Below are 13,749 nucleotides of genomic sequence, written 5' to 3' on the forward strand. Positions count from 1 at the left end.
AAGAGTATTTAGAGCTCGAACGGGGCTATAAGAGATAACAGTAACATCTTTGTAAGGAACGATGAACTGCGGTACATCGGAGACGTTATTAGTGGTAACTTCGGCATAAAAGGAAGCATAGGACAAAAACAGAAGCCCGACCGATCAAAATTTATCATGGAAATCGTTTTCTGGAAAAAAGCAGAAGTGTCCCTAATAACGCGGCTGCACGACCTGATTAAATTGAAATACAGCTAATCAAAAACCTCCTTTTCAAAGGGCAAGGCTCTGCTTACTAATGCCATTGAGCACGTGATTAAAAGAAAAAAAATTCGATTGGGTGCCGTGAAAGCAAAGCGAACATTTACAAAAGATATGGTCACAAGGCTGGGACAAGCTCGTGCATGCCAGATAAAGTACACTGTAAAAAAGCTGTTAATGTAAACAAAATTTATAGAAATTTTTTGTACCGCGAAAGACATTTTCTGTGAATGCTTTATGACAGAAACCTGTTAAAAGAAAAAAAGCAGGCTATTGCGGTTCTTGATTTCTAGCCTAATAATCGAGTCAAAACTAAAATGTAACCGTTTAAATTATTGTAACTGCGTAAAAAAGAGTAAAATAAAATTTAAGGGTTCTTTCTTTTCCTACACGCCGTTTTTCGCATATACGACGCACGACGCGTTGTTTGCGGTGCTGCTTTAATCAAGATAATCTAGATTACATTTGTAACGACGGTGTTTGTTTCAAGTCGAACCCTTTAGATATCAATCGCCTGGAAACAACGTATAGTTTATATTATGGACTTCATTTCATGCAGTAATACGCTGTGCGTAACCACACTGTAAAAAAAAATTTCCTTACTTTACAGAAAATTTGCTGGTAATTTGTGACCGAACACTCTTCCGTAAATTAAGAACGGTCATTTCCGTAGAACGGACAACTGTAAAAGAGAGACCGTAATACAAGATACGAGTGCTTCTGTATCTAGAAAACGGAAGACTCTGTATTCTGAATCTGTACTACAACCGTTAAAGTACGGTGCTTCTCGTATTCAGAAAACGGAACACACTGTATGCTGAATTTGTACTATAACCGTTAAAATACAGGTGCTTGCCGTATTCAGAAAACGAAAGACTCCGTATGCTAAATCTGTACTATATCCGTTAAAGTACAGGTACTTCCCGTATTCCCGAGCATATCCATTGTTCGAAGAATGTGCCATCGGGGACAAAATTGCCCAGGACGTGCGAGAGTCCACCGAATTTTATGGTGCACTATTTGCTGGGATCAGCCGTGCTACCATCTGCGTTCGGCATGTGCATACGTGACCCACTGTTTTCAGCGGTCTTGAACAGAAATGCAATTTGGTCAACGCTCGCACTTCCAGGGTACTTTTGTCCACGATAGTACATCGCCTTTAATGCAAATGTCATGAAGGCAGCTCATAGACAAAGCAGCAGGTCACCATTGAGAAAATTGTCTTGCCAACACACTGACATGGCTGCAGAGATAAAACACTTTGCACTTTGTGATATGAATGCACTGCATAGCATATATACACAAAGGTGCATCATTTCAGTCCTCAAGTTCTTAGATCACAGAAGCAACTTTATTTTCTTCAATCACTCGTCTTGCACTTCTTCCTGGTGAAAGTTGTTCTTGACCCAAAATGCTTCCAAGGATAAACTTGCTGCTGTTAGGAGAAACAAATAGTATTCGTGAATATCCATCCTAAAGAAAGCAGCAAAAAAGTATAATCACAGAACACGACAAAGCAGTAACTTCTGTGTTAGAAAAACATGTAAGTAGACCAACATTGTTGGAACAAGGGATGTTGCTATAGCCAACATTTTGACATAGGTGCTTGTCATTAGGGTAGCAAATGTTTTCCTTGGCTGTGTTGTTTTGGATTGTGCATAGCTCAGTGGCCCCTAGCCTCATTGGGGGAGAAGAAACTGGTGCATATAATAGGTCAAGAGAAGCCTAAGTGTTAAAATAAAGGAAGGAAGGGTGTGCTTGGCAGTGGTGATTGTGATGGAGCGGGTATGAGCACTACTGTCAGTTCTTGCAAAGAGTAGGGGTGACCAAAACAGAAAATGATGTACACATGTAAGCAGTCATTAATCCAGTAGACCTAATCTTCCGAGAAGACAAAATAGGTATCAAGATAAACAGTTTGCACTTTTGGAAAAGGAAAACGAAGAATTAAGGAAAATAAATTTTGTATCAAGATGCATCTGGTTAAGATCGCTGTAAATGGTAAATGAAGGCACATTACGAATATATATTTTGTTAAAAGCCGATGAAGAAAAGATATATTAACGAAATATTAAAAAATAGGGACATTAAAATTAAACTGTTTATGTCCATAAAACAGTAAAGAACAGCCTGTGGAAAAAAATGGAATGGACAATATGATAACCAGGTGCAAGATTGCAAAACGTCGAGCGCTGTTTATATTCATGCTGCTGTTGATGGCTTTAAGTTTCTGTCTTCCTGTGGAACCTTGTCGTACTTGAACAAGGAAATGGGTCATTTTTTAAACAAGTCAGTTGATATGCAGTTCAAAGCTTCATCATTATTATATTGAAAGAAAATATTATGGTCAGTTCTCCTGGGTGTGCTTTCATTCACCAGTTATTTCCACCGGTGTAAGCTCAAAATTTAATGGTCTAAATGGACCTTAGCTCCTCGCAAACCATTAGCTGGTCTTTTTTTCAACACAGATGCCTGCACATTATATGTGTTGGCAGGAGTGCTAGCGAACTACATTAAACTTGTTGCCACAACCAAAGTGAAACTTGGTAACAGTGATTGAAAAAAAAAAACCAGCATTCCACAATATTGATTCAAGTCGTCTGGAAAAGTTGCTTAAGTTAATGTACACCCCCCACCCCACCAGACACAATTATACACCACACTCACTCTCATGGTGTCAACCATGCTATTATAGCACTAGGCATCAAGTAGAATTGGAAGATAATAGGGCACAATGCTTTTTGTTAGAACATCAAATGTGCTTTACATAAATGCTACATTCCAACTAACAAAGGAGCAGCCGATAGTGACCAATGCATACGAAAGCTAATGACATTCTGTGCAGCAGAATGTTGACGATGAGGTGTTATGTGCACAAGTGCACTCATTCACACAAAATGACATCCTGCAGACAAACCTTGTGCCAACATTACGGTTTGAAAAACACCACAGTGGAAAGCAAAGAGTGCTAAATTTGTTGAAAATTACTAAAAGTTATTCGATTATTCATCATCCTTACTGTTCGGTAAAGATTCACAGATTGTTCCCTACGGGTGCTGTAAACTGCTTTTATAGTGGTAGCAACAATGATCTGTGGCACAGACAAGAATAAATGCTCATGAAGTTTATTCAAGAGTATACCCTACAAATTACACCCCATTTTACATTCCAATGTGGTAGAAGAAGAAGACGAAAAAAAACTACTTTCTCGTGGAGGATGCATACCCCAGAACAGAAGAAACAAGTGTACCCTAACCATTGCTGCTGCCGATGCCTGTGCACTAGCAGTTGCATATAATATGGCGGTTACAATTGTTTTCCCACAAGCACTGCAAGCTGCTGCCAGTTTACCAGTACAGAGCTGTAATAAATTTAGGGCAAGTTAAAGCTCTCTAATGGATTCATCTGATATGACACAATTGGAATGCAATATTCTGCGAATAAGTGAAGAGCGATGTGCCATCCCATACAATGAAACACCTTTGAAGAATCTGAATCACCACCTGCGCTCTTAGGCAGTTACACCCTTTGGAGTGCCCCTTCTGCCACACAACAATAATCATTATCTGCCTTGATGTGTTTCCTTTCTTTAAAACGCCACGCCCGCTACTTTCCTTTCGGGAATGCTATCATGCTGATAACCCGCATGCCGTTCGTTACTGGAAAGTACAGGGCTCGCAGCGTTAAAGAAAGGCAACGCAACAAGGCAGATGACGATTATCGTTGTGTGGCAGAAGGGGTACTCCAAAGGGTGTAACTTTGCCTAAGAGTGTGGGCAGTGATGAGGTAAAAGAGTGTGTTCTGTGTAAAGTAGTGCACCTGTATAACCTAAAGCTGTGGAGAATGCATTTAGTATCAGCTGTGAAGGTTTCTAATTTTAATTGCGCACAGTAAAAACCTCCATGCGGTTTTGCAAAACGCAAACCCCCTACCTTTTTGTTGTTCAAAGGCAATGACACATAGGGCCATAACATGTACATTATGAGTTTTGTTCCCAAACAATCAAAGTGAATAGCACCACCTCAAGTGTTATGTGCCTTCTGTCTCACATTTTCTGTCAAAAATTGGTAGTGTCAAATGCTGCGATCGGCAGAAAAACGGATTTCTGGAGCAATATAAAGTATTAAGTACCGTGATCTCAGTTCTTTCACTGCTGTTTAAGCATTATCGGGTCTTAAAGTAAAAAAACGAGGAAAAAATACACGCATATTTTACGTCACAACCCTCATGAGGCATTTAGTAGTCTGGATTATAAAGGATTCCAGATTTACAACGCAGGACAGATTTTATTCCACTGAAAGAATGGCATCATGCCAATGATTCTGCATTTAATGCTACATTTATTTGTATTTAGTTCCGTTGGAATGTGTGTACTGTCAGCGATATTGCTTGACATGTTTTAGATTGACTGTTTTCTAAATTTAGGCAAATTCATACTCGCAAATAACCTTGTATGACACCAAGAACTTGCTTAGCAGGAGTATTTCTAACATTTGCAAGATATTAGGCTCTTGAATGCATATCTAAGCCTGGGGTGCACGCCGCCCCCTAATCTCATCAGCAAGTTTCTGGAACTCATCTACAAGGTATGTTATGATGAATGTAAAGTTGCTTGAACGGGAGAAATAGGGAACTTAAACAGGTGAATTATGCAGCATGAGAATGATGTCAGCAAGAAGCAAGCATCAAGAAGCACTGTCACTCAATGCGCATAGACTATCAAACGCAAGAATTATTTGGGATGATTTAAAATTCTGGCATTGGAACGAAATGTCTTTTAATCCATATATAAACTGATTATTCACTCTACTACCACTACCTTTACCAGAAACATTCATAATCATTATCCTATCTATGCCACATCATCCTAGCTAATATTCAAGCCTTCATAAGCTGCTTTTTTTACTGCTAATTCTCTGTGGGAAAGAGGTGTCCGTATGAAGACCATATCATATACTTATTACCCGTTTTTTGATAAATGATAAGGGAAAAACTTCACACCAAAAATGCGTTGAGCTTGAGCAAGTTCTACGTTTGAAGCTGTTGATTCTTTTTTCCCTTTGCCATCATTGACCCACCTGGTTAGCTAAGTAGACAGAAAAGCTGCAGGAGAAAGGTAGGGGTGCCAAATTAGACTTGTGCTCCAGGGGACATTTTCACGGTCACTGGAGGAACTGCCTGTGGCCTCGGCATCTTCCTTGAGGGCCATGGCCATGTCTAAGAAACCTTGTCTCCACAGGCTGCATAAAGAAGGATAATTGAACCCTCTGGAATAATAGTCTTTTTCTTAAAAGAACCCATTTAAGGTGTATTCGTGGCTTTGCACCACAAAACTGACACATGACTGGCCACTCAAGACACTTTATGTGTATTCGCAGGCTTATTCCTTGGAAAAACACTTTTGTGTAGCACACAATGAGTAACAGTAACAAAAAAGTGTATAAGGAGGCTTTCATATTGCTCTACAACTTTTTATTGACACATTTCATTTAATTATTTGAGATATTTATTAACTAATTAAGAATTATGTAATTAGGCAGAATGCAAAATATAATCAGAGTATCTCCAAGCGACGGCAAACAACATTACCTTCATTTTGTCTAGTTACATCGCATTTACATATTTCTAAATCTTGGTGCACGATAGTTAAGACACCCTGTAGATCAAAAAACAATATTACAATTTTCATAATCATCTCTTGCGTGTTATTGGTGGCTATGGCTGCTTCAAGTTATTCTTTCAGTACGGTACAAGCAGTTTTGAAGTGAAATTGTTTTGCATCGAGGGCGGTAATCTAGAAAATCAAGCAAAAGGTCAAGTTGTGTTCACTATTCAGATGTTTAATTAAGGAGCTGCAGGAAAAGGAAACAGAACACAACACCTAATAAACAATGCAAAATTTGAAAATTTGAACTGAACAAGAAACCAGTTTTTGAAAACACAGAAAAAAGCCTGCAGCTTACGTCGAATACACCCTTGCTATGTACTCCAAGTGAAGTTGTTACCGCAATGCTTGGGCACCATACGAACGTAACAGTCAACAACTTTGAGCAGAATATTAACACCACTAAATGAACTGGCCTTTGAAGATTCTTGATCTGAAATCCTCAACGACTTGTTCTGGCGTTTAATCTGTCGAGCTCAATCTGTATTCTCAAAAGCTGGCTCTCGACCATAATTTCTCTAAACACAACATCAGCTTAAATCTCAAGATAGGGTTGACCTGTAAATAAAGTGGATAATGCATGGCAAACATCATGAACACTCTTACATGTTAACCAGAGGGTTCACTCATGCAGCCATGAAATTGTGATGCAGACACGATATATTGAAGCTGGTTTTGTGAAGTGTTTCATGCTTCCAAGGCTTCTTCTCCAGTTGTGAAAGCTGTCTCCACTAGCTAAATAAGCGATGAGAATAAAAAAAGAACTTCAACATGCTCACAATACGTTGGCCATTTGCAAGTAAACAGCAGCCTTTTTGGGCGCACAGGTTGCCTGGTGCAAATCTACTATGCCACAGTACTTGCGTTACCCAGTACCAGCCATTTTAAAATGCAATGTGTTCAGAACCCTTTCCCTCTGTTTTTTTGCTTTGGAAACAGTTTACCATGTGTTCAGTAGGCGTCGAGAAAGGGGACAGAAAACACTGTGCACCAGTGATTTCTAATGTTTTGCTGGATGCAGCACACCGCACCGGATGCAGGTGAAGCCAGTGGAAATGCGGTGTCATGCAGGCGCTTGTCCTGGAAGCAGGGCATATGGTGGACTAACTAGTGCGTGCGATCAGATAATATTGCTGCCGAAAAACTTTTCTTTGTAGTTTTTCACATTTTAGGAGGTCTCTACATGTCTGGTAAGCGCTTTTATGACAATCTGAACCCGTATACGATAGTGTTCTCTTACATCAAGTTTTTTCTCATCTACCAGTGTTTCCATTGCACGCCACTTATGTTAGCTACACTGTAGACACTGCAATGGAAAAATTCTGGAAACCTCGAAACACTGCTTGGGTAGTTTATGGCACATCAGGCAGGCATGTTAGGGGAAGAAATGCCACACACCCGTGCAAACGAAGTGCTGCCGCAAAGTTGTGAAGCACCAACTTCCGGGACAAGGTTGGCTTCAGTCGAGGGTGCTCGATGTGCTGTCCATGCCCTGTAGTAGAGATCAGTGGTGTGGACCCTTTTATACTGGCTGTCTTTTCTGGTCGGAACCTTGGCAACAGCTTCCACCATACTTTTTTGAACCTGCAACATGTGCAGAGAAAGTCACATCACTGTGCGTTGATTGTATGGCTTTATTGTTCTACACATTCTATCAAATCATTAAAAAATACAGTTCGCACACTTTTACTACTGTATATAGACAGTCTAGTTGCTAGACACGCGAAACATTACCATCCCTCTGACGGAATGCAACAATAGAAGCGTACACTGTAAAGCTACACTAAAATTTAAATTGATGTGACACCATATGAGCATACAGTATGCTTACTGTATGCTCTAGCCCTGTGTCAAGTAAAAGTTAATCGTCAATCATTTATGGTGTATTTCTACTTATTCTGGGTCATCAAACTGTACAATCAATGTTCCTAGTTTACACATTGTTGGCTTTTGATTGCCTATGTGATCCGTTTCCTACTTACACATGCAGTAATCCCACTGTAATAAGGAAAAAGAGTTAGAAAAAGAAATGCCATGATAATCTCCTACATTTACTGAGGGCAGGAACAATGGCCAATAGCATGTGGTTGAAGCTACATAAATACTCAGTTTTCACACAGCTTAATTGTTCAGTAAGTAATAAAGAGGTACACTGTGCGCCTCTGCATAACCAATAAAATCTGACTACTTGACACTGTACTAAGGCTGCTGCTTGATAGTGTTCGGCAGTTCGGCTTTGGTTTTCTGATATACACAACTGTTTAGGTACCAGTAGTTTACTTTGCGATAAAATGGAAGTTGGAGCACTGGTCATTTGCACATAAATAAGGCGACAGCAAATATAACACAAGGATAGGAATATGGGTCTCTTAGAAAAAGTACATACACATTATGAATATAATGTGATGTGATGCCACAATGAAACAGAAAGCAACGCATAGAAGTGGACGGCACTTCCATGCCACCAAGGTTATTGGACAGACAGTACTTCAGAAGTGCCCGCAACACAGTCAAAGAAGGCAAAGCAGTATTTCTTTGCGTTCAACACAATGCATTGGCGGGCTAGTTGGTGCGAATCCATAAATACTTTGTTTAGCGCAAAACAATGGACACAAGAAAGACGACCAGCACAAGGCGCTACTCTCAACTGACATCACTTTATTGCGTCACTCCTTTATAGATAGTAGAATCTAGAAGAACATGTGCAGTGAGCACCATGTGCAGGGACCACCAACAACCGATCACAAGAGCGCACTCATGCGACGGGATCCAAAAAACCATATTGAGCACCGCACAAGGTTAAAGAAGGCACACTAATGCACTGTGACCCCAATGACTGTATGAAGAAAGCTTCCGATAACTCTCGGGCGGTGGCATCACAGCACTTTTTCAAAATCATAGAATCACGAAACATGGCTTTGCACTTCCATATTTTACAATGTTGAGCCAAATGGGAACCTGTGCCTGTTGGTATGGATCGCTTATGTTCGCAATGTTTCGTGATACTACGATTTTGAAAAAGAGCCGTGATACAACCGCCAGAGAGTTATCGGAAGCTTTCTTCATACAGTCATTGGGGTCACAGTGTATTAGTGTGCTTTCTTTAACCTTGTACAGTGCTCAATACGGTTTTTTTGGATTCTGTCCTATGAGTGTGCTCTTGTGATCAGATGTTGGTGGTTCCTGCACATGGTGTTCACAGCGCATGTTCTTCTAGATTCTGCTGTCTACAAAGGAGGGACGCAATAAAGTGATGTCAGTTGAGAGTAGCGCCTTGTTCTGTCGTCTTTCTTGTGTCCATTGTTTTGCGCTAAAAAAGCAATTATGTATTCCTTCTGTGTGTTTGAAGACAGCTCCACACGCAGTAGCGATTCCAGTATTGCTGCCCAGTGGTTTAGCTCGCCGCAGCTTGAAGTGCCACAAAATATAAGGAGAGAAACCTGCATTATAGTTTTGTTGCAAACAAGAATATAACGTGAAGTGCATTCTGAGGCCAGAAACTATAGAAAAAAATTTCATGATGCACCACTGTGCAGGGTTTTATAGCAAAGTCAAATACATTTAGTGTATATATCACACTATGATGGTACACAATGGTGGTAATCTGTAATAATATAAAAGGTGCCTTAATGTTACAACAAAAGTTGACATTACTTAATAATAGCCCTGTAAAATTTAGCATGCAGGGGACCACTTGGTTAAACAATAGTGATGTAATGTCTATGTACACAAGTATTGCCCATGCATTTCTGCCATTGTCCAAATGGCATAAATGGATGGGTAATACTTGTATACACAGATATTACACCTCTATTGTTTAACGAAGTGGGTAAACTATGTCTGCCTCATACAAGATTAGAATTAAACCATAAATTATATATAGTCACCCTAACAGTAACACCTCATTTGAACTTCACAGTAAGTAGACGTCACCTATTCAAAGTTTATATGTTGAATGTAACGAACCCTCATTACAGCAGCGCAGAGCATTCCTCACATTTCCTTACGTACTCAGAATTCAAGTCATCACCGCAACACATATGCTACAACATCGTCACACAGTGCAACTCACGCTTACACTACAGAAATAAACCAAACATGTTTAGGCCACTTGTACTGCAGTATGAGCAATAGTGTCGGGATTATGAAATTCCCCATGAAGTCCTCCAGGTTGCCAGGAAACCAGAACGGTTGGCCCCGTGGTACGATTTCACGCAGTTGTGCGACTGGACATTAACACATTTAAGGAAAAGAGACACTCCTCACGACCACATTATACAAGAATTCCGTGCTCTTCAGGACCAATATCAAAATCACATGCCATTCTACACTGATGGGTCCAAAACAAAACAACACGTGGGTGTAGGGGCCGTAACAGAAAATTGGGAAAGAAGTATTCGTCTACCAAAACATGCCTCTGTTTTCACTGCTGAAGTTTACGCTTTATGGGTTGTAGTGAAAAAGATTATCACTGGCAAGCACAAAAACACAGTCATTTACACTGATTCCTTAAGTACACTGAAGGCTCTAAACCTAAAATCTGAGTGTGAACCCCTGTTAGGGGACATACTAAACATGGTCGCACTTAACAAATATGGGAGATCAATCCACTTCTGCTGGGTACCAAGTCATGTTGGGATACCGAGTAACGAAGCAGCCGATAGATATGCATCGATGGCAGCGAACAAACAGATAACAAACACAACACTTCCATACAAAGATAGCATCCGCGCGATTAGAAATGCCTTAACGGCGAAATGGCAACGTGAATGGGACCACTGTGCTGACAACAAACTACATCTCACGAAACCCATAGTTGGCGAGTGGAAGTCATGCTACCATCAGGAGCGGTTCATCAATGTAGTTTTATGCCGACTACGCATTGGGCACACACAGCTCACACACAATTACTTACTTACGAAAGAAGACACACCAACATGCGAGAAATGTCAACAGCCACAAACAGTTATGCACATATTACTCACATGTACGCAGACTGAAACACAGAGACGAACACTTTTGCACAAATTATATCAACTACACATACCTTTACACCCTGCTCTAATTTTAGGTGATGATCCGCTAGTCCCATTATGTGACGTTTGTAAATTTCTAGACAACACTGGATTTTTACATAAAATATAGATTATTAACAAAGCCTTTTCCTTCATTAACTGGATTTTAAAACACCTCATGTTTGGCGCAGCATAGCCTTAGCCGCTTTTGCGCCATTAAACCCCATTTAACTAAGTAAGTAAGTAGACGCCTGTTGATGCCAGCCTCCCCCAATGCTAAACTGTGCTGCATGCTTTACAGAGAAATTATAGTGGTATCACTAAACTCTGAAGCTATTCAGGACTGCAGCATTGTAGAAGACATCTACAAATGTCCCATTTCATGTGTAACAGCCTGAATTGCTTGCACATCTTGCCAAGTGCAAATTAAGATTACTTCTCCTTGTTTATCATTTCTGCCTGCTAGACCACAATCCAATGTCATCAATATATTAACATATTGCTTCACAGAACCTAATTGGGCTTATAGATTAACACCTTCGCATACTGCCACAGCTACACTCTGTCATATGCATTGCAATCATAAAGGAGTGCTTGTCCACCAGCACTCCAATGTCACTAACAAAGATCACCTACACAGCTTGATTCAGGTGGCAGGTGGCAGTCATGATTCAGGTGGCAAATAGCTAAGAGAAAAAAAAAATCCACTCACTTTGAGAGCTACAATACTGCGATAACTTGAGAGAGATGGACCCATTGCAGGCAGCAGACCTCTTCTCAGCTCCAGCACAACAGCAACTTGCCTTTCAGTAAAAGAAAAGGATTGATTAATAATGATAATTTACCTTGTTTTTGCTGAGTATCAATACAATCTGACTTTCATGCATATCCACTCTCCGCTTTAGTAATACAACTGAATTATTCGTAAAATAAAAGAGTCAATGATGATACCATTCGCTTCTCTTGTATGTCCAATTTTTTTCGCACTGATACCCCGTTTACTGCTTGCTTACTGACACGAATGCCTTGACTGCCCAGCCATCGTTCGAAGCAACACGTCTTGCTGCACTGCAAAAAGTTGCACCGAGGAAACACAGCAGATCAGCCAGAGGAAAGAACTTTTTTTTTCTGGTCACAATTAAAACGTGCACCCAAGCAAGGAAGTAACGATCACAGGTAGTGAGCGACTGCTATTGCCTCGAACGTTTATTTCCGTATTTTAACAGAACTTCTTGTATCAGATACAGTATGCTCTCAAGCCAATACAAGCGTCAATACAAGTGCGCAACTGAACGCAGTTTTATTCTACGCTTTTAACGCGAGTGAGCTAAAGGTTAGAAGTACCTCACCGAAATTGCGATCGAGCCGATCGCGCTACGACTGGAATCGATCTGAAAAGATAGGGTGATCCCTTTCCCAATTCATGCGTCAGTTTTGCCCTAAGAAGTTGCATAGTGGTCTTTTGAAACAATATTTCTGTTCGCGACACCGGCTTACCGCACATCACTTTAACACCTACGTTATGCAAACCAAATAAGATTAAAATGGGCTTACCTCATGAGCAAGTTACGAGTGCGCGTAGACTGTTCAACACCCGTTGAGGGCAAGCAGGATACATCCTTGTCCAAGCGCATACGTGCACCCAAACACATGACAACTTCTTCGATGCCGCAGCGTGCAGAGTTTTGTACACGAAGTGAAAGACATCCAGCGCAAATATCTCCGCGCGATGACGGCAAATGACGAGCGCACAAGCGTACAAAACACAGCGACAAATTCGGAACTTTGCCAATTCGAACGTGCCGAGACCCAAGCAGCGTAACCATCCATCGTTTCTGTTCTTCGCTCCCGATGCGTCAGTCTCTCTTCCTTGGAGTCTTGCTTCACTCTTGAGTACAAATCAAGAGATATTTACGGCAAATTAACAACTTTTACAATACGACACGAAAAATTCCGGCTGACTACACATGTGCAGCTCCGTCTGCCACTCCTAACGGACGCGCAGCGCGCGCTGCCCCCTGGTGCCGCACTCTGTGAGCGTGGATAACAGAATCGGTTTCGTTTTCGCATTTGTGCTCTAGTTACTGTATCGTATCAGTTCAACGAGCACAAGCTATCTTGGCACGCTGGAACGACACGTGCCTTTCCTTGCCCTCTATTTCCACTACCCCCTTTCCCTCGCTCTGGTATAAAATGCCCAGCGCAATAAACATAACAGTTCACTGTTGTCTTGAAACGCCTGCTGTTGGTTTCTTCGACCGGGACCCGGTCGATACAGTTACTGGAACTGCAATATAATTGCTTGACAAATAATTGAATTCTAAAAGAGGAGAACACTTTCTCTCCCACAAGTTAGTGCGTTTTATACAAAGGGATAGAGAATGCAAGAAGCAGAAAGGCAGGCAGGTCAACCAAAGCGTTCGCTACTGGGGATAGCTAACCCCTGTGCTGCAATGAAGTGCAAAGCAATGCACTGCGATGCGTCCATAATCTCTAGTATAGTGATAATTTGGGCTGGTTGGTGCATGTAATGAACGGGTAAATAATGAGTTCTGTCATAACATTACCCATATATAAAGCACATGGAACTAATGGTGTTGCATTCTAGGTCAAAAAGAAATAAAGCTTGAATCGTTACATCTCGGCACTGGGCATTCTTTCTTTCCGTATTATTTTTTTCTTCTTTTTGACAGTACACACAGTACTAGCACGGTAATAGGTCCTTCATCTTCAGTCACCTTCCAGTAGTTTACACACATGTCGGTGCATGTTCGCGTTCTTTATTCTACCGTACAAGAACGAGCGCGCTTACCGGTCTTGGTTCAAGAT

At 40.9% G+C, this 13,749-nt stretch overlaps 1 protein-coding gene and 1 long non-coding RNA gene across 4 annotated transcripts in view; both read right to left on the bottom strand.

Moving 5' to 3' along the window:
- LOC126526411 (uncharacterized) overlaps window positions 1-13,749 on the bottom strand; it is a 105,321-nt gene that overhangs the window by 70,244 nt on the left and 21,328 nt on the right. The window lies entirely within an intron of this gene.
- On the bottom strand, window positions 4,901-12,539 carry LOC126526412 (uncharacterized). Its single transcript, XR_011896266.1, has 4 exons — window positions 12,475-12,539; window positions 11,633-11,723; window positions 7,304-7,489; window positions 4,901-5,480 (listed from the first exon to the last, which is right to left on the bottom strand). It is a non-coding gene; the product is annotated as an uncharacterized lncRNA (long non-coding RNA).

This window comes from Dermacentor andersoni, chromosome 8 (genome assembly GCF_023375885.2).
Source record: "Dermacentor andersoni chromosome 8, qqDerAnde1_hic_scaffold, whole genome shotgun sequence".
NCBI lineage: Eukaryota > Metazoa > Arthropoda > Arachnida > Ixodida > Ixodidae > Dermacentor > Dermacentor andersoni.